Below are 25,319 nucleotides of genomic sequence, written 5' to 3'. Positions count from 1 at the left end.
TGCTGCATTCTATCAGATCATAATGGAATGAAATTAGAAATTAATTATAAAATAAAAAATAAAAGCTACTCCAACACTTGGAGACTAAATGCTCATGAATGAACAATGGGTTGCAAAAGACATAAAAGAAGAGGTTAAAAAATTCTTAGAGGTAAATGAGAACACTGATACAACATATCAAAATCTTGGGACACTATGAAGGATTACTAAGAGAAAAGTTCATTGCATGGAGTCCATTTCTTTAAGAGAAGAAAAAGCCAACATATAAATGACCTAACATTACATCTCAAAGCCCTAGAAAAAGAAGAATAAATCAACATCAAAAGTATTAGAAGACAGGAAATAATTAAAATTAGAGCTGAAATCAATGGAATTGAAACAAAAGAAAAAATTGTCAAAACAAAAAGTTTCTTTAAAAAAATAAATAAAATCAACAGGGGCTGGAGATGTGGCTCAAGCGGTAGCGTGCTCGCCTGGCATGCGTGCGCCCCGGGTTTGATCCTCAGCACCACGTACAAACAAAGATGTTGTGTCTGCCGAGAACTAAAAAAAAATAAACATTAAAAAAATTCTCTCTCTCTCTCTCTCTCTCTCTTAAATAAATAAATAAATAAATAAATAAATAAATAAAATCAACAAACCTTTAGTCATGCTAACAAGGAGGAGAGAGAAAACCCAAATTACTAATATCTGTGATGAAAAAAGAAAATATATGACAGACACTACAGAAGTACAGAAGATAATTAGAAATTATTTTGAAAATTTGTATTTTAATAAAATGTAAAATACCAAAGACATCAACAAATTTCAAGAGTCACTTGATTTGCTTAAACTAAACCAGGATGATATACACTATTTTTTTTCCAATGGACATGTTTATTGATCATTTAATAGTTCATCAATTGCTTCTCCCTAAAACTGGTATTTCATCTTGTTTCCATGCCGAGTAGTGAACAGTGACAAGCTAATCAAAATAAGCTACTTCAAAAAGAGAACTAAGCTAACACAGCTCACTTTGTTTTAACAGGCAAAATATAAATAGATGCACTCTAGAATGCACAATGGTTTAGTCACTAAGAAATTTAAATGAGATCTTGAAGAATATAGGCAAATCCAGGGTGCAGTAAAGATGAGCTGAGATGCTGTGCAACTGTTTAAGGGTTCCTGGTGCTACCTCTCTTGGCCACTAGCTGAATCTTGATGTGGGGGGAGGTTTTAGCTAATGCCAAGTGGAGATGCGAAAAATGCTAAGATGACTTAGGGGCCATGCACAGGAACCAAAAGGCAGGAAAGTACTAAACATTGCTGAGAGCATCCACCCCAGGAAGGACTTTACCTTCCAGGAGCTCCAAACTAGCACCACCACCAGTGCTCACATGGCTGACTTTATCCTCTGTGTTCCATTTGGCACAGCAAGTGGCAGTGTCTCCACCACCTATGATAGTGATGCAGCCCCTGGCAGTGGCTTTCACCACCTCGTCCATGAGTGCTTTGGTTCCCCGGGCAAAAGCTTCCCATTCAAAGACACCCACAGGTCCATTCCATACAATTTGCTTAGCCGGACCAACAGCCTCAGCATACTTCTTGCTGCTCTCAGGGCCACGGTCCAAGCCCATCCAGCCAGCACGTATTCCAGAGGCCACAGTGGCCTGGCCAGTCTTGGCATCTCATCAAACTCGTCAGCAGTGACAAAATCAACAGGCAAAGTAATCTTCACACCGTTCTTCTCAGCTTTGGACATAAGATCTTTGACAATCTTGGATCCCTCTTCACCAAACAGAAGGGCCAATCTCCATGTTGTTGGGCGCCTTAAGGAAGGTAAAAGCCATTCCACCACCAATAATCATCTCATTCACTTTGTCCAGCATATTATTGATCAACTGGATCTTGTCTGCAACTTTAGCTCCGCCTAAGATGGCCAGGAAAGGTCACTCTGGGCTCTCCAAGGCTTTGGCAAAATAGTTCAACTCCTTCTTCATCAAAAAATCACCAGCCTTCTGTGGAAGATTGACTCCCACCATGGAGCTGTGGGCTCGATGAGCAGTGCCGAAAGCATCACTCACATAGACATCCCCTAGTTTGGAAAGTGACGCTCGGAAAGCTTCTACTTTAGCTGGTTCAGCTTTAACCTTGTTCCCAGAAGCATCTTTTCCCTTCCCTTTTTCCTCAACATGAAAGCGAAGATTCTCCAGCAGGATAACAGACCCAGCTGGTGGATTGGCACAAGCTTTCTCTACTTCTGGGCCCACACAGTCCTTCAAGAACAGAACATCCTTGCCCAGCAAAGATTTTAGTTCTGCAGCAACTGGTTCTAAGGAGTACTTGTCAAGCATGGGAACACCATCAGGCCGGCCGAGGTGGCTCATAAGGACAACTGACTTGGCTCCATTATCCAAGCAGAATTTGATGCTTGGGACAGCAGCCTTAATCCTCTGATTGTTCATTATCTGGTTATTCTTCATAGGAACATTGAAGTCCACTCTCATAATGACCCTCTTCCCTTTAACGTCCAGCTTGTCCAGAGTCAGCTTGTTAGACAGCGACATTTTGGCAATAAGGCAAGGGCGAGAGGTCTGAGACTGAGAAAAGGATAATGCAACCGATGCACTGTCCAGATGCGTGCAGAATAATATACACTATTTAAACAGATCAATTTTAAGCAATGAAATAGAAGAAGCCATCAGAAACCTACCAACCAAGAAAAGCCCAGGACTGGAAGGATACACACCTGAGTTCCACAAAATCTTTGAAGAAAAACTAATACCAATACTTCTCAAATTATTTCAAGAAATAGAAAAAGAGGGAACACTTCCAAACTCATTCTATATCATCCTGATTCCAAAACCAGATGACAACACATCAAACAAAGAAAACTTTAGACCAAAACAACAACACAACAAAGAAAGAAAACTTCAGACCAATATACCTAATGAAAATAGATGCAAAATTCTCAATAAAATTTTAGCAAATTGAATAGAAAAACATCAAAAAGATAGTGCACCACGATCAAGTGGGGTTCATCCCAGAGATGAAAGTTGGTTCAATATAAGGAAATCAATAAATGTAATTCATCACATTGATAGATTTAAGAATCATATGATCATCTCAATAGATGTAGAAAAGGTATTTGACAAAGCACAGCATCCCTTCATGTTCAAACCACTAGAAAAATCAGGGTTACCAGAAACATATCTCAACATTGTAAAAGCTATCTACGTGAAGCCCCAGGCCAACATCATTCTAAATGGAGAAAAATTGAAAGTATTTCCTCTAAAAACTGGAACAAGACAGAGATACCCTCTTTCACCACTTCTGTTTAACATAATTATTGAAACAATGGCCAGAGCAATTAGACAAAAGAAATTAGAGGGATACAGAGAGGAAAAGAACTCAAATTAACACTATTTGCTGACAATATGATTCTATTCATAGAAAACCCAAAAATCCACCAAAAAACTACTAGAACTAATAAATGAATTCATCAAAGTCGGAAGATATAAAATCAACACCCATAAATCAGATGCATTTCTTTATATCATTGAAAAATCCTCTGAAAGAGAAATGAGAAAAACTACCCCATTTACAATAGCCTCAAAAAAATACTTAGGAATCAACAAAAGAGGTGGAAAACTTATACAATGGAAACTACAGAATGCTAAAGAAAGAAATTAAAGACGACCTTAGAATATGGAAAGATCTCCCTTGTTCTTAGATAGGCTGAATTAATATTGTCAAAATGGCCATATTACCAAAATCACTACACAGAATTAATGCAATTCCAATAAAAATTCTATTGACATTCCTCATAGAAATAGAAGAAGAAGTCATGAAATTCATCTGGAAAAATAAGAGACCAAGAATAACTAAAGCAATTCTTAGCAAGAAGAGTGAAGCAGGTGGCATCACTATACCAGACCTTAAAGTATACTATAGAACTATAGTAACAAAACAGCATTGTATTGGCATCAAAATAGACTTGTAGATCAATGGTACAGAATAGAGGACACACAAATAAACCCACATAAGTACAGTTATCTTATATTAGACAAAGGTGCCAAAAACATATATTTAAAAAAAGGTAGTTTCTTTAACAAATGGTCTTGGGAAAACTGGAAATCCATATGCAGCAAAATAAAAATTAAGCCCCTATCTCTCACCATGCACAAAACTCAAAGTGGATCAAGGATCTAGGAATTTAATAAGAGACCCTACACCTAATAGAAGAAAGAGTAGGCCCAAATCTCCATCAGGTCGGATTAGGCCCCAACTTCCTTACTAGGACTCCTAAAGTGCAAAAATTAAAGTCAAGAATCAGTAAATGGGATGGATTCAAACTAAAAAGCTTCTTCTCAGCAAAAGAAACAATCAGTGAAGTGAATAGACAGCCTATAGAATGGGAGCAAATCAGAGAGAACACTAATCTCTAGTATATATAAAGAAGACAAAAATTTTAACACCAAAAATATAAATAACCCAATCAATAAATTGGCCAAGGAACTGAACAGACACTTTTCAGAAGATGATATACTATCAATTAACAAATATATGAAAAAATGTTCGGCATATCTAGCAATTAGAGAAATGCATGTCAAAACTACTCAAAGATTTCATCTCACTCCAGTCAGAATGGCAGCTATTAAGAATGCGAACAACAATAAGTGTTGGCGAGGATGTGGGGGAAAAGGCACACTCTTACATTGCTGGAAAGACTGCATATTGGTGCAACCACTATGAAAAGCAGTATGGAGATTCCTCAGAAAACTCAGAATGAAATCACCATTTGACCAGCTATCCCACTCCTTGGTTTATACCCAAAGGATTTAAAAACAGCATACTACAGGGACACAGCCACATCAATGTTTATAGCAGCACAATTCACAATAGCTAAATTGTGGAACCAACTTAGATATCTTCAATAGATGAATGGATAAAGAAAATGTGATATATATACACAATAGAATATTACTCAGCATTAAGAGAATAAAATTATGGCATTTGTAGGTAAATGGATGGAGTTGGAGAATATAATGCTAAGTGAAGTTAGCCAGTCCCCCCAAAACAAATGTTGAATGTTTTCTCTGATATCAGGATATTAATTGATAATAGGGATGGGGGGCATGGGATAGATAGGGCAAAGGGGAGAGGGAAGGGAGGGGGCATGGAGGTAGGAAAGACAGTGGAACAAGATGAACATCATTGCCTGAGTACACGTATGAAGACACGAATGGTGTGACTCTACTTTGTGCACCACCAGAGACATGAAAAATTGTGCTCTATGTGTGTAATATGAATTGAATTGCATTCTACTGTCATATATAACAAATTAAAATAAATAAAATAAAAATAAAACAACTACTTACCATAGCAAAAAAAATGTTGGGGGGTCATCAATCCCTTAAGAGTTGATGAAATCTGGGACCCTTTCTTCAGAGAAGTATGCATAAGCATCATGACTCAAAATGGATGTAAAAATATAATTTCTAGGTGTTGCTAGACCTGAAACCATTTGGAGAACTCCAGGTTGAGAACCCCTAGTTTTGAAGCAAACTGAGTTTTATAAAAGGTCTTTGGGGAATAGGTGGTCAATGATCTCTGGGCTTCACTTTTGATGACTTTAACAATTCCTTATTAAGAAATTAAGTGAACTCATCTCTTCTGCAAAATTGGTCATGAAATAGAATCCATACAAGTAAGTATGTTGAAAGGGAGTTTTTAAGAAAATTAGCTCTTTTTGTCTTAGTGACATGAGGAACTGTAAGCTGTTATGTAAATACTGGAACACCTGGTGGGGGGGCAGTGGGGAGAGAGAGGCCCAGCCCTGCAGTGTCCCAGACGGCTCATCTGTACCCACCCCTGTGAGCCAGCCATGGGAATAGCCCTCCTGGATGTTCTCACCAGCAGTCAGTCACCAGAGAGCCATGTTCTCCAGACTCCAGGTTGAGCAGGAGTTGCCCAACTGGAGCCCTGAGCAACTAGAAATCGTGAAAGATAACACGAAACTAGTCTGTGTCAAACCATCAGGTTTTAGGATGATTGTCGTGTAGCATATGTTGAACGTGAGTGACTGGAAAATAATAACAAATTAGGAAATTACTGAGTCATGTTCAGGGGACAGTGTGACTAGCCTGGCAATGTCAGCACAGGGTCTCTGTGAGAAGCGAAGTGAAGAGTGAGGAGATGCAAGCTGGTGCCAGGCTTCAAGTCCCTGGAAGTTACTATGCTCTCTGAAAGCAGGGTGCATAGCCCTTTCAACAGGCTGATCTTTAGGGGTGAAGTGGATTAGTGGGTGCCAAGTGAGGCAGAATAACCCACTGACATGGGCCAACATAGGAGACATGGACCAGTGCCCAGTGCAGCAGCCTAGGGTGGCTTTGCTTTGTGGTCCCTGAGAAGGCAGAAAGCTTAGACCTTTCTGTGTCTTCTGTCGAGTCTCACATGCCAACTCAAGTAATCACCAGGAAAAGAACTTGCTGCTGGCATTTAGGAAACAGAAGTGTTACTCTTTGGAGTGATTTGCTAAGATATCCTTTGGCCCTGTTAGGGGTCTTGAAAGAAGAAACAGGAAGGGCAAAGTTCATCTCCTCTTTTAGTTCTCAGTGGAACTTCAACCTACCACTTGCACAGGGTTGCACAGTAGAGCATCGCAAATGGGATTCACACACTGTCGGATGTGAGAAGTCTAGGACTAGCACCATGTACAAATTTGGGGCTGTAAAAGGGATAATACCTAGCAAGGGTAAGCAGCCTAGGGACAAAGTCAGCCGTTATTGATGTCACTTCTGACTTCCTGCCGCAGAACAGCTTCTGAGAATCTACACAGGAAGAGGTAAAAGTTCTACTCTCAGAAATAGTGAAATCTTGTTCCAGTTCCATTACTGACCTTTGTTAAGACCTTGGACAAGTTACTTGTCTCTTGACTTTTGTCATCTTATCTGAGAATTGCAAAGATGAACCAAACCAGTGCTACTCAAACTTCAAACTTCAATGTGCGAATAACCTGCAGAGAATCTTTTTGGAATAGATTCTGGCTCAGCAAGTCTGGAGCAGAATCTGAGCTCCAGACTGTGCCAGAGCCGCTGGTGCGTGGACTGTGCTGCAGGCAGCAGAAGAGCAGCCAGTTCCCCACCGCCACCTTCAGGTGTGTGTTCTGATGAAGCTGTTTCTTCCTTGAAGTCATGAGCCCTCTTCCACCACTACCCTTCTAGAACATCATGATTGAGGTAAGGATGCCGATGGGTTTCCAGTGGCTGCCAGACATTCAAGCTTAAGAAGCCAAAATAAATATTCTGACCACATGCAGTTTGTGAGTTGTGCCTGGCCTATATGAGTCCTGAGGTTGGCATCTGCATCCTCTTCAGGGCAGCCAAACATCCGTGCAGGAAAAACCCCAATCCAGAAGCAGCAATGAAACTGCCCTTTGGCACAGTGCTCAGTAGGACCACCCCCACCACTGCAAACCATCCTCTAAGCAAGTGGCATATGAATGGCTTCTGACACCAACTTCTGACTTCCTGCCCCAGCCCAGCTTACTACAGATGGGGAGGGTACTGAGGAAGGGAGCTGCTACCCTTTAGGTGACAGCGATCATCATGGTACTTCCAGGAACACCTTCCTCCATTGCCATGGCAACTCAGACCAAATTGGCCCTACAGCCCTGAGCCAGTTTGGTTTTGAGAGGCAGTGGGGCAGCTCTTCTCCTAGAAACAGCTGGTGGACTCATGGGCTCTTTTACCTTGCTTTTGCCCTGGGCATGTGGATGTGACTCATAAATTATGGGAGTCACACTGCTGTGTTAAAGTCAGGCATATTTTATTTTATAAAAATATACATCTTTTATTCTATGGCCAAGTCAACATGAATGTAAGTGTCCCAACTCAAAGATGTGTATCCAACACAACTAACACTCCTATGAGAGTGGGTATTATGAGATGAAGAAGTTCCCCATCATACTAAACAGAGAATTAGTGGTGCGTGTATCTTCGTCCACACACACCTTCTGCCACCCAGTCAGAGAGCATGCATTGGTCATAGCTGGATCAGAGGTCAGACAGATGCCGCATTAGAGAGAGCTGGACCAGAGGTCAGAGAGATGCTGCATTTGAGCCAGCCCTAGGCACAAATGAGAAGATTGTATTCAACTTTGGATTCGAAAGTGGGGAGCTGTGGCTTTTTTATGGAATTTCTTTCTTGTAGGTCTCCTGAAAAATGCAAAGATAAGAAAAGATTTTTGCCGCAGTCTGGCTGGGCACAATTCAGGAGCCACTTGTCAAAAGAAAAGAACTTTATTTTTAGAACACACACACCACACCACACAGCTCCTCAGGAAAACCCTCAGAGCCCAACTGCCACCACCGGCTTCCCACAAGCCTCTCCACCTTCCCCACTCCTCCTGCTCTTGAGGCCGATTGGCTGGGTCGCGTGGGCCGAGAGAAATTTGCTGGGGCCGCTGTGAGCCAATCATCAGCTGGCAGCTGGAAGTTTGCTGGGGCCCCTTCGGCTGTGGCTCTCAACAGATTTTGATCTCAGAATTTCTTACAGCTAGCAGTAGCCTTTGACCATAAAACAGTAAATATCAACAAAAGAAGTGGTGAGATCAATGTATTCATTTTTTTAAGTGTTTGCGATTTTCTTCATTATGATAATTTTTAAAATTTGTATTTGTTCTTTTTAGTCATATATGACAGCAGAATCCACTATGATGTCATTATACAAGCACAGACTGTATCTCACTCTTTCTAGGACCCCATTCTTGGAGTACATGATGGAGAAGAGTGACCTTATGACATTTTCCAGTAAATTAATGTGTCTGGAGATAATCATGCTAAGTGAAATAAACCAGTCCCCCAAACCAAAGATCAAATGTTTTCACTGATATGTTGAAGCTAAACTACAATTAAACAGGGGGAGTAGAAGAGAAGTTCACTGGATTAGATGAACGGTAGCAAAGGGAAGGGAGGGAAATCAGAATAGGAAAGACAGTGGAATGTGTCTAAGGTATTCATTCTTATGAATGATGCAGCTAAAAGGTTCCTATTATCACTCCTGCCTTGCTCCATTGCTGCCTGCCCTTGCTCCTGTTTTCCTATTTTCACAGCAGAGCTTCCTGGCTACCCATGGCAGCTGCTTCACCTGGGAGAGAACAGGAGGGAACAGGAGAGGAGGAAGGTGGCTAGGAGCAAATGGATCTGACCTGGCTCCTCCTGTGTATTTAGAAGTTGGAAAGCAATTGCCCAGTGTGTGGGGACTTGAGTCAGGTGGGTGTGTCAGGCCTGAGCTTCCTGGGACTTCACTCCTGGATCAGGGAGGACCCAAGATGCTTCTTAACTTCGCCCCAGCACAGACATTATAACTGGGTTCCCACCTGCATGTCTTCGTCTGATCTGCATTCTGGCCCCTCAAGCATGGGCGCCATTCTCAGCCTGCAGGGAATCTCGGGTACTCATGAAACTAGGTCACAAATTGCTTCCATCTCTTGGTAGAAGTGAACTGACATTGATGCTTTCTCTGCCCCTCCTACCCGGAGATAACTAAGCGTGTGCTACTTCAAGGAGGAATCATGAGTGTGTGAAGATCTGCTATGACTCAGCGCCAGCACACATCAGTCAGAAGCCCCCAGCCTGCTGAAGCTCATTGCCCAGGTAAAGGCCAAAGCTTCTAGAGCTCCAAGTTGAATAGAAGGCAAAATCTGATCACATCACCCTGTGAGTCAGAGGCAGATGTGCAGGTTGGGGAGGGAGAAGGGAGGGCACCTGGATTGCCTGGCAGAGAGAAGCATGTCAGAGGCTGTGCACCGGGAGGGGAGTCTCCAGCTCCTAGCCGCTGTGTGCTCTCCACGGGCCAACACTGTGACGAGGATAATGAGGTTCTCAGAGGTTCTCTGGTACTGCAGATTGAGTACCTGGTGACCATGGATGTTTTGGGTCAGTTCCTTGAGCTTAAGAAAAGTCTCCCATCCAGGAGACTTCATGAGCTGTCAGGCTGAAGAGAGAAGAGAACAGTTACATGTCTTGCTGGCCTGGTCCCCTCCTAACCCTCTCCTCCTATGGAACAGACCTGCACAGGTAGCTGAGCTCATGCCCAGAGACCTTCTGAGAGACCATGTAGGTCCCCAACCAGCTCCCCTTTATGGCCACATGGTGACCAGCTCTGGAGAACTTGTCCTTGAATACCACAGGACCCACTTGGAAGCTATATGGTCTTTAAACAGCCTCCACCCAATTCCCAGTGGTAGGTGAGGCTGGGATCTATCACTCCTTCTCCTTTCGTGGGACACTTTTGATGCCATGCCAACCAGGTGCCTGAGAGGGTTCCACAGGCTTTTTTCAAAGTGGAGCCTCCCAGAAGAGGTGCATGCATAGTTACCTGCCTCTGCCTGTGCTCTGTAGCATCACCAGCACAGCCCAGAGCAGACAGAGGAGCAGGGTGTAGTGCAGTCTGGCCTGGACGACACCCACACTGAGCAAACCCCAGCCCCATCCAGAGCCATCCTGCTGTGGAGCATGCTGAGCCAACAGCAAGTAGAGTTCTGTCTCACAGTCAGTGAGTCCCCAGAGTTCCCTACCCATGTGTGGCCACCCTCTGGAAACTCAGCAACCTGACCCGGGCCACAGCCTTTTCTACAACCACCTACAAGATGCAAAGCCCGAGGGATCCTGGAGGTGAGGTCCTCCGCACCTCTGGTACCCTGTGAACCAAGACCCATTTCCACGTGGTTCTCCCCCACCTTCAGCCAGTCAAAAGAGACAGGCACGAGCCCACCATTCATCATTCCTCCCCATAGAGCTCTGTGCTTGAAAGGGGCCTAGGATGAGGCAGGGCGGCAGAGCCCCTGGCCTCAAGTCCTGGCACCACGCGGGAGGTTTTCGACAACCCCCAATGTGGTGAGGGTTGTTCCCCAAGTGTGAGCTCAACAGTCAAGTGACTCCTTCACCACACCCCATCTTATTTAAGAGGCAAAACACACCAAGCTTCAGAGGTTCTTGAATCCAGAGGTTCTTGCTCACTGATACCAATACCTAGAGGCCATTCCCTGATAAACATCAGTAAGACATTTTTCCATCCTCCAAGGAGCTCAGCCTCTGCAGAAGGAGGCTAACTGACAAAACAGTGATAGAAATGTGGCAAATGGTGAGGTGCTCTGTCATGGGGAGGCCAGAGGACACTTCACTGACTACGTATGCAAATGTAAAGAGTGTCAGAAGTAAGGGAGGCAATAGGGAAAGACCTGGATGGGTTGAGTGCTCAAGTTTAAAGCAGAACTTTTGCATAGGAAGGAGCATTGCAGCTAGAGGGGCAGGGACTACAGACAGGTGGGAACTGTGTGGACGTGGACGCTCAGTGCCAGGAGAACACAGCACAGCCTGAGGGTCTGTTGTATGGTGTGGGAGGGGGTACAGGAGACCACTGGCCCCAGCCGATCAGAGCCATCCAGGACCAACAGGATCTTATCTTAGAGCCCTGAGGGGGCAGGCAGGGGCAGGAAGAAGAGCTGAGCTGTTGTATTTCCCTGCTCCAGCAGGTTCCCTGGATCAGTGGCTCTCAAAGCCAAGCCCTTGGGCCAGTATGTTGGCATCACTGGGAACACCTTAGAAATAGAAACTTCCACGCCCCACCCTGGGCTCACTGAATCAGAAGCCCAAGGCTAGCCCCCTCCAGGTGACCTAACACTCAAGTGTGAGCAACGTGGTCTACACCAGCCATCTTCTCTGAACAGCTTAGAAGCTTAGATAGAAGGGCAGAGAAATAGGTTTTGGACATGCCAACGAGGCAGACCTCTTTCCATCTGCTCAATTCAGGACCAGGTTCCAGGATACCAACTTTAAGTGCTTTAAGACTTAAACAAGAGGATGTCATAAAAGGAAAATAATTAGAATGATGACTCTACTTCAAAAACGCAAAGGAGAAAGGGAATGTTTAGTGTATAAATCCACAGGCCAATAGGAAAAAGGATTTTCAACAAATATGGAAATCAGGACTTTTAATAAAACTCCATGGAAACACTGTGAGCAACGTCCGTCTCTGCATGCAGAAGAAGCAGAGAACGGCACAATGCTGGGAGAACACCCTTGAGCACTCAGACTCCTGTGCTTTTTGTGGTCATTGAGAGTCCAGAGGCAGGGGAAAGTTTGGCTATGGCTGTGACACCTCTTAGAACAAAGCAGGATTCATCTAGGAGTCTCTGGGTGCCACTCCTTCACCACAGCAGGCTGGGGAAGAAGGCTCTGCACGCTCCTTGTGAGAGTCTGGCTCGGGTGAGCTGCTGGCTGGTAGCAGCTGCTGCAGAGAAGATAATCATTTCCTACAAATGGAGCCTATTTCCTCCAGGAATTAATCAAGACAAATGCAGTCTAAATACCATTTAAACACAGTTGACCAGCCTCCACTCTGTGTCCCTTGATTATGGAAATTGAACTGTCTCCAACAGGCAGGCCAGCCTCTCAGGCCCCTGGGAAAGCTTATTCACATAAGGTCAGGGTGCCACCTGGTCACCGGCTGACGGCAAGCCACTGTTGGGGTTAGGTGATGTATGTTCAAGACATTGCCCAGGTGCCACGTAGAGTTTCATAAGAGGGCGGGAGCTCACTATGTAGTGTGTGAAGGGGCACAGTCACACGCATACCACAGGCTGACCCAAGAGGCCAGCACTAAGCCCACATGCCAGGGAGCCCTGCACAGAGAGAGATGCCTGCTGCTACTAGGGAGAGTCAAGAGCAGGCAGCACTGGGAGCTGGCTTTGAAAGGGAATCACTGCATAATAAAACTGAGGCAAGAGAAGGGAGGAGAGAGGATCTTCAGGAAGACTTCAGTGAGCAGCTGACAAAGCTGACACAGTGTGGAAGGGCAGAGACGGGGCATGGAACAGCACCTGGGTTTAGATGGGGATCTCAAAGGCCCCAGGTCTGCACTAAACTGAGGCCCCTGAAAATTTGCTCTAGGAACATGAAGCATGTGAGACATTTCTGCACTAAAACAAAGATGTAGGCTCTGGCGCAGCACCTCGGGTCCTGTGATGTCTCCAGCCAGCTCAAGCGCCACTTCCCCCTGTGAAAGGTGACTGCTGTCAGGAGAGCACAGCTCAGTGGTGCCTTCTGCTCAGTCTTCCATTTCCTGCTGCGATGGAAGAGTGCTCTTCCTTGCCTGCTAATTCACATCAGAGAAGTGAATTGGCCCCCAGCTGCTGAAAAACAAGAGTGCAATTCCTAGAAATACAGCCATTTAGACAAAAATTTCATTATGTGTGGTTGAGCAGTGTCTGACCTCCTTCTCCTGTGTGCTGTCTCCAGTCTCAGAGATTCTCCACGTGATGTTCCTTGCACGTGCTGAGCCGCAGATGGAGTGCAAGGAGGCTGTTTCAAGAGATTTGTGGCCATTTATCCAGTCTTGAGTCTGTATCCTTCTACAGTATGACCCAAAGAAGCCTACCAGGATTGCTAGGAGGGCCAGTCTATTCCTGCTGACAGACCTCAGGACAGCAGAGAGCAGCCACATGGGGGATGAGGGACCGTGTGCTTGCTAGGGAATCTGCCCGGTGTGGACCTGAGTCTTTGCAGAGTTGAGAGGAAGCCCAGGGTTTAAGGTGGGTGTCATTAAATATGGATGCAAATGGGATCTCTAGAGATGCTAAGATCAGGAAATTCATGATGCTGTCTGACATTGGTGGTGTTCTTGTGTGCCCATGTATGCATGTGTGTGCATGCATGTCATGTGCACATGACAAGTTCAAACAGTGGCCACTGGCTGCCTGTCTTGGAAAGGCCAGGAAAGGCCAGGAGGTGATGGGGAAGATTTCAGGCATTTCCTAAAAAGCAGTGCAGAATGGAGGGTCCAGGTCAATCAGTCCAGGCTTTTGAAAAGTTCCTAAAACGATGGTTCTCAACCTTGGCTGAGCATCAGGATCATCCAGGAGCTGTGATAAAGCCCATGATCAACCACACACTGAGAAAGCAAGTGTAGTAGGTACAACCACTTTCAAAAGCAGTGTCCACCAAGGCCGTACACACACATTCCTGTAGGTACATGTCCATAGGAAAGATGTACATGGGCCAGAAGCTCAATCTCAGCACTATCACAACAGGTCAAATTTGAAAGCTATCACAAATTTGCTGAGCATCAGCGAGGATCCACCAAGTTCACATTCTTGAATATAACATTGGGAAGAAGCTGGATACAAATGCATACTGCCTTCAGCAGGGGTCCTGGGCACCAGCACCATGTGGGGCAAATAGTGGTAATTGATAAACACTTTCAAACAGAGGGAAGGATGACTAAATTAAAGGTATTCCTTCCTGTGCTTTGCCTACCAGTGGGCTAACATTATTTTGGCTTACCCATTCTGCTGTAGAGCGATAACAAAAATAGGAAGTAAAAGAGAAAGAAAGGCAGGTAGCAAGGAGGAGAAAGGTCGGGAGGAAGAAAATGAAAATCCATTTAATGTTGCATATTTTCTAGGCACTGTTCATGGCACCAAGGCACACACCAACTCGTTTAATCAGCATCATTTACAGAGGAGAACAATGACACCCAGAGCCCCCACTGCTTGACGAGACTGCACGGCAGGATCCACTGCAGATGTGACTGAGCATGGTGCTTACTCAGGACCCGTGATGGCTGCAAATGTGCTGCTGGCTCTTAGGGGTGAGTGGCACTGCAAGTGCTGTGTGTTGGTCAGCTGATTCGCACCTCTGCAACCCTAAGGGCGTGAGCTACTGTGGAAAGCTCACAGTACAGGTGAGGGAACTGTACTAGAAGATACGGCCACAGTCAATGATGGCTCAACACTGCCCATCACTGTGCCTAGCAGAGCAGGCATAGAGCGGGGGCTTGCTCTGGTGAGTCCAGGTCACATTTGCTGCTGTGGCACAATCGTGATAGCACTTCCTTCACTTGCACAGGTGCTAGCTTTACACAATAATCACTGTGGTTCTAACTGCACCTGCTGAGGCTCTATGATCTCCTGCTCTTTGGCTAAGAGTCCTACCAAACCAGAACCTTTCCCCTGACCATGTACTGCAATTTGGGTGCACATCTACTTTAGTAGTTCAGTTGTGTTGACCAGAAAATACCTTTATAGGCTTCCTCGAACAGCTAAAGTCTCAGTGTCAAATGTCTCTGGGGAACTTATGCTGTTTCGTGGCCTTTTCACAGTCCACATCACACTTTCACTAACCATGGCTCCTCTCTGTTCAGCCAGCCTCAGCCTCTTTCACACAACAGTCACCATTCTGCTTTCACAACTCCACTGGACCAGATCACATCAGCGCTTGAGCTCTTCCTGGGTTTTGGTGATTCTTAAAATTCAACGTCATGTCCCTCTAGCCTCCCACTAAAAACCACCCCAGCAGCCGTGGCCTCTGCTTAGCTCTTCAAGTCACCAGCCCTGGTCTGCTGACCCCTCTGCCTGTGACACTGCCCCAGGCCCGCTCCTGCTGGGCAGCACTTTCTCAAGTGCCAGGTGGGCTCAGACCCTCTCCTGGGTGTGGTCTGCCTTGACCACCGCTTCTACCTGGGTTTCCCTGGAATATTCTGCTCTTGTTCTTCAGCGATGATAACTGTGGTGTGTTATCTGACATGTCTAAAGCTTTGTTTCACTCCAGATGTGGAAAGGAAGTTCTGCTAGCCCTAGCAACATTATTCTTCCTCCAGAGTCTGTCTTTGTTTCAAACAGAAAGCAGACCTGAGTTTTCCCATTGATTCCTCTGCTTACAGCTGAAAGATCTCAGCCAATTTATTTCACTTCTGGGAAACACAGATAGAAGGTGCTGCACACAAACCCATTGAGGTCTTGTCATTGACAGGATAGACACAATTCCTGTCCTCAGAACTGGCAGCATCATGGAGAAGGCAGAAGACAGTCATCACTCTCACAAACCAACTGTGATTGGAGAAGTGCCAGACATGTGCGGAAGACATGAGGTCAGCTACCAAGCAGCAGCCGAGTTGGACGTGAGGTCCATGTGTCAAGGATTTGCTGCTGTGGAGTGCTGCAGTCCAACCTCCGTCTTGAAGAACATTTGCTGACTTCTCGGGCCAGGGCCGGCCTTCCACTCCCAGGCTCTCTGCAGGCCAGCCCGGGCTGGGCTCTGCAGGTTGGTGCTGCTCCAGCCGTGTAGCCTCCTGGGACCATGGGCCAGCCAGCGTCCCTTCTTCTCACAGACTCTGAGGGTGTCTGAGGGCAGGCAGGAATCTTCTGGGATGGTCACTTTTAGGTATTGCCTTAGCCATTCCTGGTGCTCAGCTGCTTGATCAAATAACCGTCTGGATGTTTCTCTAGAGGCAGTTTTGTAGGTTAAGATTTATGATCAGTTGGCTTTGAGAAGAGATCACCCTCCAGGACGTGGGGCCTCACAAATCAGCTGAAAGCTACCAGAATAAAAACTGTGACTTCTGGAGAAGGGTCCTGTCATCCTGCCCTGCGACTGCAGACTTGACTGCCCTCACAGGATCCCTTGGGGACTGATTTCATTCTGATCAAGAAAGCCATTTCCTTATCAAAAGAAGACACACTGGTGCACTAGTAGCTTGAATAAAAACCCAGGCTTGTTTTTCTCATTACTTCATAAAACCCCTTCTGGAAAATTACTCTTTCTTTGGAAAATTACTTTTTAATATGCAATTTGAGATCAGTTAATCTGTTAGCCTAGAATAATTTAATAATTTGTTGAATTTATATAATTAACTAGAGTTTTATGTTATAAATAACTGTTTCAACAAAATTACCCTACTTCAAGGTTATTTACCAAAGATGGAGCCATGCTTTGAAGATACTTTTGTGAGGTTCCAAGGCAATGGATTTCAATATGATCATTAACTCCAAATCTTGACAATGAGACATTCCCAGATGTTTCTATGACAACTACTGAAACACTTATGAGAAAATGGCTTAGGATAGGCATGTGTCATAGAGCACATCCATTGTTAACCAGGCTGAAAAAACAAAAGTGTGAAAAATGCCAGAAGAAAAGAAATACAGCTTCTCTGTGTCTTCCCATGACCACTGGTGGCGTGTACTCTACTTACATTTTGCTGGAAAAATAGATATCCCAAACTGCGTGGTTTTTTTCTTTGTTTAGGAACTTTAAAAGATGTCATAGTTAAAATAGCATCATTATTTTGAGTTCAGATCTTGCTAACAATACATGTTTTGCACTGACATATTTTCATAAATATTCATCTTTGAGATTTTTTAACAAAACTTATGCAATTCCATTTTTAGGAGTGAGCACCCAGGAGAGGATCCCACACACAAAGACCACAAAAGGGACATATGAATGGTGGATTCTATGCAGGGTGGGCAGGAAAGCTTTGTAGACTGAGTGTCAGGCAGATAGTTCTCAGTGTTCTGATTCAAAGTTCAAAGTGACAACTACAAAAACATTCAAAGTATTCAGACAGGGTGCATATACATCCATACACCTTTCAAAATGCATGATTCTGAGCCCTTGGAATTCATAGTTTTGGAACTGTGAAAGAAGAGGAGCCTGTGGGGAGAAAGCTGCCTGGTTCTTCTCTCCTCTGAGTCTCTGTGGCAGTCATGGAGGAGTGCCTCTCAGACCTCACTTTTAGAAAGACTGCCAAATCAGGGCAGCTAGCTCACAGCTCCAGCTGCAGCATCCCCAGGATCTATTGCAGTACCCACACCTTCCAGTTAAAGTAGAAATATTCAGAGAGGGCTTTGAGATTCCAGGGCACACAGCATGCTAGAAGAAAAGACACCAAGCCAGTGCTGCAGAAACGGAATTGCCACCAGGTAGAGAAAGGTGAAAAGGACATTTGGAGCATGATGATGGTGATGGCAGCCTGCAATAGAGTATGGGCGAGGTGGGGAAGTAGGAGTGGAGGGGACAGTGGGAGGGTGACAGGGACAGGTAAGGCACTGCATGCCCTGTCATGGAGGCTGGCTGCAGGAGTTAGTGGGTTCTGGCCACACCATGCATGTGTCCCCTGCTCTAGGAGAAGGTACATGCAGACTCTGAAGGCAGAGGTCAGAGGTTAGACAAGTCACTCTGCTACAGCATGCAGGGAGCATTCAGAGAGCCTCATCAGAACCAGTGCAAACAGGGCAGCTCAAGCCACTCCACACTCTGGATAATTCGACTTCTCTCCATTCATGATTTCTGCAGATCCCAGGGTTCATGGTGGAGGACTTGTGTTTTCATGGTCTTCTCAGATACCAGATTTCTGCTTGGAATATAAACTGTTCTGTCCTGCTCCCTGCTTTCCTCCTTCTCCGCCATGTCCCTGCAGACCCAGTCTGCAGCCTTGGTCTGCTTTGGACACTTTCTCCACTCACTAAAACCACTCTTTACTCTCCATTTTAACTCACCCACACCAGCTCAGCTTGTGGATAGACAGGAAATTCTTCTTGAGCCTCTCTGCGGGGAGTTGAGATGGGAGTTGGATGGGGATGGCTTCTTTGAGAGGGGAAAAAAAAAAAAAAAAAAGGCTTTTTAACAAAAGTCTCCGGGGCTGGGACGTAGCTCAGCAGTACAGAACTTGCCTGGATTGTGCAAGGTCCTGGTACCAAAAGTAAATAAGTTAATTGATTAAATAAAATAGAAAGTCTCCTGGTTGACTTAAAATACTCCCCTATAGTCCAGCAACCATGTGCCTAGCTATGTACTCAGTTACAAACTGAAGTCCACACAAAAACCTGCACACACATGCTCAGCAGCTTTCTTCATAAGCACCAAAAGCCAGAAGCAATCAAGACATCTACCAATATGAAGGTGACTGTGCAATGGGACACTATTCAAGGCCAAAAGCGATGAGTTGTCACCACAAAGCTGAGCCTGGTGGCACAGGCCTGTGATCCCAAAGGCTCAGGAGGCTGAGGCCAGAGGATCATGAGTTCAAAGCCAGCATCAGCAAAAGCGAGGTGCTAAGTAACTCAGTGAGATGCTGTCTCTAAATAAAATACTGGGGATGTGGCTCAGGGGTCAAGTACCCCTGAGGTCAATCCCCGGTACCCTTTCCCCAAAAGAATGAGACCTAGAGGCCTTGAGTGAAAGAGGCCAAAGGAGGCAAGCTCAGTGTTTCTACCTGTATGCCATTTGGAAGAGGCAAACTGAAAGGGTCAAAACAGCACACACTGGGGAGGAGGGAGGGAGGAGAAGGTGGAGCAGGGGCCTGGGCAGACCATCCTGCCTGGTGCAAAACGGCAGACATGTCAGCGCGCATCAAGACGTGCAGCACATCAGAGGGGATCAGTCACATGGGGAACACCACAAAGGCCGGGCGGAAGGTGGGCTGACAAGGTGCCTGGCACTGCTGGGCTGAGAGTGCCCTGGAGAGGCAACACTGGGCTTGCCAGTTGGAACACTCCGTTCTTTCCCAGCAGAGCCTGAGGTCTCCGGCAGGGAAGACCTGAGGAAGTCAAGCCTCCACCAAGTAGGTTAAACTGGGGAAAGTTCTAGACAGAACTGAGTTTGGGAGGGAAGAGCAATCAGAAGCTACGAATTGGCCAGCCTGGACTAGGGGACGAGGGGTAGTCCTCTCAAGACCGACCTTCACCACACTAGACAGCATCTCTGCTGGACAGAGTACTGCTGCTGTGTCCTTCTTCCTGGCCCAGAAACGCTGGAGTTAGTGAGTGTGCCTCAAGTGATAGCTGGGAATCTGAAGAAGGGAGTGGGCAGCAGAGAACATGCTGGATCCCCCAAGGTGGACTGCACACTTAAACTTCAACCCACTGGGTTTAAACTATCTGCGAGACCTGCCTGCTACATCTGTGGTGACAGCAGAGAATTCCCCATTGCAAAAAGTAGGAAGCACTCAAAGACTGTGCCGACATCTAGTCAGAGGCACCTCCCAATGTAACAACCAGAAACGGCCCCAGAATCGCCAATGTCCTGGGAGGGTAAACTTGCCCTGGTTGAGAGCAACCAACCTAAATGGACAGAATGGCAAGCAAAAAGCCAGATCACAGAGGGCAGGAGCTGTCAGCCTTCTCTCATCTTAAATGCTTGAGCTATGAGGGAAGACAGGGTGGCCTGGTGGAAGGTGAAGCAACTCGGCCAGCCTTGGGTTCGTTTCCAGCTCCACTGCTTGAAAGTCATGTGATGCTGGGTCTCAGCCTGTCATCTGTGCTGTGGAAAAGACCCACCATGGCACAAACCACTGTGCCAGCACTTGATTCTCAGGAGATGTCCTCAATGGAAACCCGGGCTGTCTGTCCTTCCATCAGGCTAGGAGGGGACAGGAACAAAGCACGGAACAGGCACTTAGCGGTTCCTCCAGTGACCTTCTCCCAGGGTGAATAAGCAGCTCCAGAGGGAGTTCTGCACTTCTGGGGCAAGGGCTGGAGGTAAGTCGTGGTGGGCAGGGACACAGACCTCTCAGGGCTGGGGAGACAACCATCTGAGTCAGAGAAAACTGGAACCAGCAACATTGAAAGGCATTCAAGACTAATTTAAAGAGGAAACAAAGCACAAGCGAGCTCTACTCTATAGCACACATTCGCCCCATGAGCAAGAACTGCTCTACAACACACACTCAGCCCCAGGGAACTCTGCCCAGAGCACACACTCAGCCCCACAAGCGAGCTCTGCCCAGAGCACACACTCAGCCCCACAAGCGAGCTCTGCCCAGAGCACACACTCAGCCCCACGAGCAAGCACTGCTTCACAACACATGCTCAACCTCACAAGTGAGCTCTGCTCAGAGCACACACTCAGCCCCATGAGCATGCTTTGAGCTGAGCAATCTGCAGTCCCTGAATCTCCTCTGTCCTGTTTGCACTGGAGCAGGAGCTGGCCACCTGGTGCACTTGCTAAAGGAGTTGGGAGCAGGTGCGGCCTGTGACGCACACTCCATATACACGATGGTCCCCAGGTGGACTTGCCATGCTGGCGGAACCTGAGCCTGGTGCTGGGTAGGAAAGGGTGATCACTGGGAGGCAGCCCTGCAGAACCTGAGCCTGGTGCTGGGTAGGAAAGGGTGATCACTGGGAGGCAGCCCTGGCAGAACCTGAGCCTGGTCCTGGGTTGGAAAGGGTGATCACTGGGAGGCAGCCCTGGCAGAACCTGAGCCTGGTGCTGGGTTGGAAAGGGTGATCACTGGGAGGCAGCCCTGCAGAACCTGAGCCTGGTACTGGGTAGGAAAGGGTGGTCACTGGGAGGCAGCCCTGCAGAACCTGAGCCTGGTGCTGGGTAGGAAAGGGTGATCACTGGGAGGCAGCCCTGCAGAACCTGAGCCTGGTGCTGGGTAGGAAAGGGTGGTCACTGGGAGGCAGCCCTGCAGAACCTGAGCCTGGTGCTGGGTAGGAAAGGGTGGTCACTGGGAGGCAGCCCTGCAGAACCTGAGCCTGGTGCTGGGTAGGAAAGGGTGATCACTGGGAGGCAGCCCTGGCAGAACCTGAGCCTGGTGCTGGGTAGGAAAGGGTGATCACTGGGAGGCAGCCCTGCAGAACCTGAGCCTGTGCTGGGTAGGAAAGGGTGGTCACTGGGAGGCAGCCCTGCAGAACCTGAGCCTGGTGCTGGGTAGGAAAGGGTGATCACTGGGAGGCAGCCCTGCAGAACCTGAGCCTGGTGCTGGGTAGGAAAGGGTGATCACTGGGAGGCAGCCCTGCAGAACCTGAGCCTGGTGCTGGGTAGGAAAGGGTGATCACTGGGAGGCAGCCCTGCAGAACCTGAGCTTGGTGCTGGGTTGGAAAGGGTGATCACTGGGAGGCAGCCCTGCAGAACCTGAGCCTGGTGCTGGGTAGGAAAGGGTGATCACTGGGAGGCAGCCCTGCAGAACCTGAGCCTGGTGCTGGGTAGGAAAGGGTGGTCACTGGGAGGCAGCCCTGCAGAACCTGAGCCTGGTGCTGGGTAGGAAAGGGTGGTCACTGGGAGGCAGCCCTGCAGAACCTGAGCCTGGTGCTGGGTAGGAAAGGGTGATCACTGGGAGGCAGCCCTGCAGAACCTGAGCCTGGTGCTGGGTAGGAAAGGGTGGTCACTGGGAGGCAGCCCTGCAGAACCTGAGCCTGGTGCTGGGTAGGAAAGGATGGTCACTGGGAGGCAGCCCTGCAGAACCTGAGCCTGGTGCTGGGTAGGAAAGGGTGGTCACTGGGAGGCAGCCCTGCAGAACCTGAGCCTGGTGCTGGGTAGGAAAGGGTGGTCACTGGGAGGCAGCCCTGCAGAACCTGAGCCTGGTGCTGGGTAGGAAAGGGTGGTCACTGGGAGGCAGCCCTGCAGAACCTGAGCCTGGTGCTGGGTAGGAAAGGGTGGTCACTGGGAGGCAGCCCTGCAGAACCTGAGCCTGGTGCTGGGTAGGAAAGGGTGGTCACTGGGAGGCAGCCCTGCAGAACCTGAGCCTGGTGCTGGGTAGGAAAGGGTGGTCACTGGGAGGCAGCCCTGCAGAACCTGAGCCTGGTGCTGGGTAGGAAAGGGTGATCACTGGGAGGCAGCCCTGCAGAACCTGAGCCTGGTGCTGGGTAGGAAAGGGTGGTCACTGGGAGGCAGCCCTGCAGAACCTGAGCCTGGTGCTGGGTAGGAAAGGATGGTCACTGGGAGGCAGCCCTGCAGAACCTGAGCCTGGTGCTGGGTTGGAAAGGGTGATCACTGGGAGGCAGCCCTGGCAGACTCACTGCTCCACTCACCTGATTACTCTGCCCTTGAGATATTTTTGTTTGAAGCCGCTGAGATAAGAGGAGCGTTGCCATAGCAACTGCATTGATGTTGTTTGGTGTCTCCACGCAGATTGAACCACCCACAATTCCAATCAGCAATGTTCCGGTGGCCTGATTTCTGAAAGCCTAGTGCGTTTCCCTCTCGATCTTTCTGTGAAGTTGATGGTGACTGTGGGAGGATCCCTGGGGTCCGGCAGGTGTCTGTAACCTGGCTTCAGAGAAACCATTCCAGATGGAACCTGTGGTTTATTGAGAGAGGCCCACTAGAGCTGGATCAGGAGATGAGGGCCTCAGTGTGGGGTTTTGAGTAACTCCCTCACTGACCTTCCTGAGCTCAGTTTTCTGATCTGGAAAGCAGGCTTGAGCTGATTTCCTCCCCTTGTCCCCCTCAGAGTCAGGGCCTGCCCTTGGGGCTGCTGAGATGGTGTCAGGGCAAATGGTACTGTGCCAAATAGTCCCAGAGGAGAGGGGCGCCTCTGAGCCATCAGCTGTGCAGTGGGTTCGAGGGGCCTGCAAAGATCTCATGGCTCTGGCTGCGAGCTCCCGTAACACCACTCATTCCTTCCCCAATTATTTTGTCTATGAGAAGCGCCAAGTTGCTTCCTTAGACAAATACCCAAAAGTGAACTCCCTTCTGTTTTTTCCAAAGAGGAGCATAGGACACACTTTCCTGATCAAAGTGTGAAGTCATCTCAGAAACTGGAAACCAGCCACTGAGCAGGCACAGGGGTGGCACCCTGGTCACTTGGCATGGGTGGTCTTCATAGTCTGAGGGCCCAGAATCGAGCAGGGGCTGGATGAAAGTCCCTCCGTGGAGGACAGCAGCAGCCAGGCAGAGGAGGCGAGTGTCAGGGCTGCCAGGTGGGCACAGACCCGGAGCAGGAGGACCTCTGCCAGGCCGGGCAAGCCAGCAATGTCTGACCTTCAAGCCTGCCACCCAGTGCCTCACCAGCAAGGCGGAGCCAAGCCAGTTACAGAGCCCGAAATCTGCAACCCTTTCTCCTTGGTTTGCTCAGGAAGCCATCCTTGCTTCTGGGATCTCATTAGCATTTGAAATGGAAACTCACAGCAGCACCAGCCAGGGAAGGTCCTCTCTGCCACTTCCTTCCCATGTCATGGTCTGCATGTGTCTGTTTTTGAGCATAGCAGCACATCTGTCTTCACAATGGCCGTGGTGTTCAGCACCGCACTTCTCATGTAGAATCAGGAGCAGAAACAGTAGAATCAATGATGATCGTGGCCACATTTTATGATTACCTGAACTTCAAAATGAAAAATATCTTGGCTGCAAGACTTATTACCAAAATCTCTCCAAATTGCATTGGTTGCCTCTCTGCACTCAGGGAGGAAGTGTGAACAACATAATTTAATCTCTGGTGACTCAGTGGCTGGTAGGGACATTGGCATGAATGCCATCCATCAGTGAGGGAGGGAAGGCACGGCAGGTGAGTTGAGAGCTCAGAGACGGAACGCGACCAACTGTGCCTGGCTTTGAACCCTTCTCTGGAAGTTTAAAAAGATAGAGCTCTGCTACAGATGTATCTCCTGTGACCCATCTGCCCCCCCGACAGTGGTCACTGCTCCAACAGCACAGCATAAGGCTGAGGCTGAGGAAGGGTCCCGTGGATGTGGGTGGGCCTGCTGCTCCCTCCTCCTCCGTGTCATTAAACATACCTGCTCCTCATTGGTACCCTCAGTCTCCAGTAGTGTGACCATAATGCCACTGAGGCCTGGCAGGATAACTTACAGAGGACCCAGAGCAGCCCCTGGGTCTCCAGTCCTCCAACTCACCAGCTCTGCTGACCAGTCCTTCAGGAGCGCCTGTCTACCTGTTCTGCTCCCTGGGGATGCCCCTGCCACCTGCTAGCCGCTGCCTTTCTCAGCCTCCCTGAGGCACAGCGGAATCCGAGAGCCTCAGTGGGAGAGGCGGCCAGGGCTGTGAGGCGCTGAGGACTTGGGGAGCAGGTGAGCTGCCGTGGAGCTCCACAGACCAGGTGGTCTTCAAAGGCTGGGTGTCTGGGTCAGGGTGCCATGGGCTCTGGTTCTAGCCAGGGGCCCTTCCCCATTGCAGGCTGCCAGCCCCATGTGCCCTCATAGGGTGGGAAGGGGCCAGAACGCTCTGGGGTCCCTTTATCAGGCAGTAACTCCAGTCACGAGTGCTCCCGCTCACTTCCTGGTCACCTCCCAGGACCCCATGGCTGAACGCCATGGCACGGGGGTTAGGATCTCACGTGTAGATTTTTGGAGACACATTCCGTCTATTTCAACAGCTCTGTACAATGAGAACAGGACTAGGGCAACAGAAGCAGGCTGAGGGCCGCGGTTGCCAACTTGGCTCTGCCGGCCTCCTGTGCTGCCTTCTCACATCTCCCTGCAGTTCACTTTCCAGGTTGGGCTTTTCGAATGCTAATGCTTTTCTTCCCCTGTCTGGATGCTCAGGGACACACACACACACACACACACACACACACACACACACACACACACCTCTCTCTCTCTGTCTCTTTCTCTCTCTCTCTCTCTCTCACTCTTTCAGGAAAGTTCACGTCCTGCAGTGGCCCAGCCAACCAGGAAGAGCTGGCCTCCTCCAACTCATCCCTTCTTTGGTTCTGAAATCCCACTTTGCCACTCAGCCCTTGAGGTTGATATTTCCCCCCGGAGCCCCTGCCTCCTCCACCCGGACTGTCTAGTCTGTCCCTGGGTTGGGTTCCTC

General features: G+C 48.0%; 1 pseudogene; it reads right to left on the bottom strand.

The window, feature by feature from the left end:
• Positions 1-871: 871 nt before the first annotated feature.
• LOC143412240 (phosphoglycerate kinase 1 pseudogene) lies at positions 872-2,585 on the bottom strand (annotated as a pseudogene).
• Between the last annotated feature and the right edge of the window lie 22,734 nt (positions 2,586-25,319).

Source organism: Callospermophilus lateralis, chromosome 13 (assembly GCF_048772815.1).
Source record: "Callospermophilus lateralis isolate mCalLat2 chromosome 13, mCalLat2.hap1, whole genome shotgun sequence".
Lineage (NCBI taxonomy): Eukaryota > Metazoa > Chordata > Mammalia > Rodentia > Sciuridae > Callospermophilus > Callospermophilus lateralis.
This window is presented reverse-complemented; position numbering and strand designations above follow the sequence as displayed.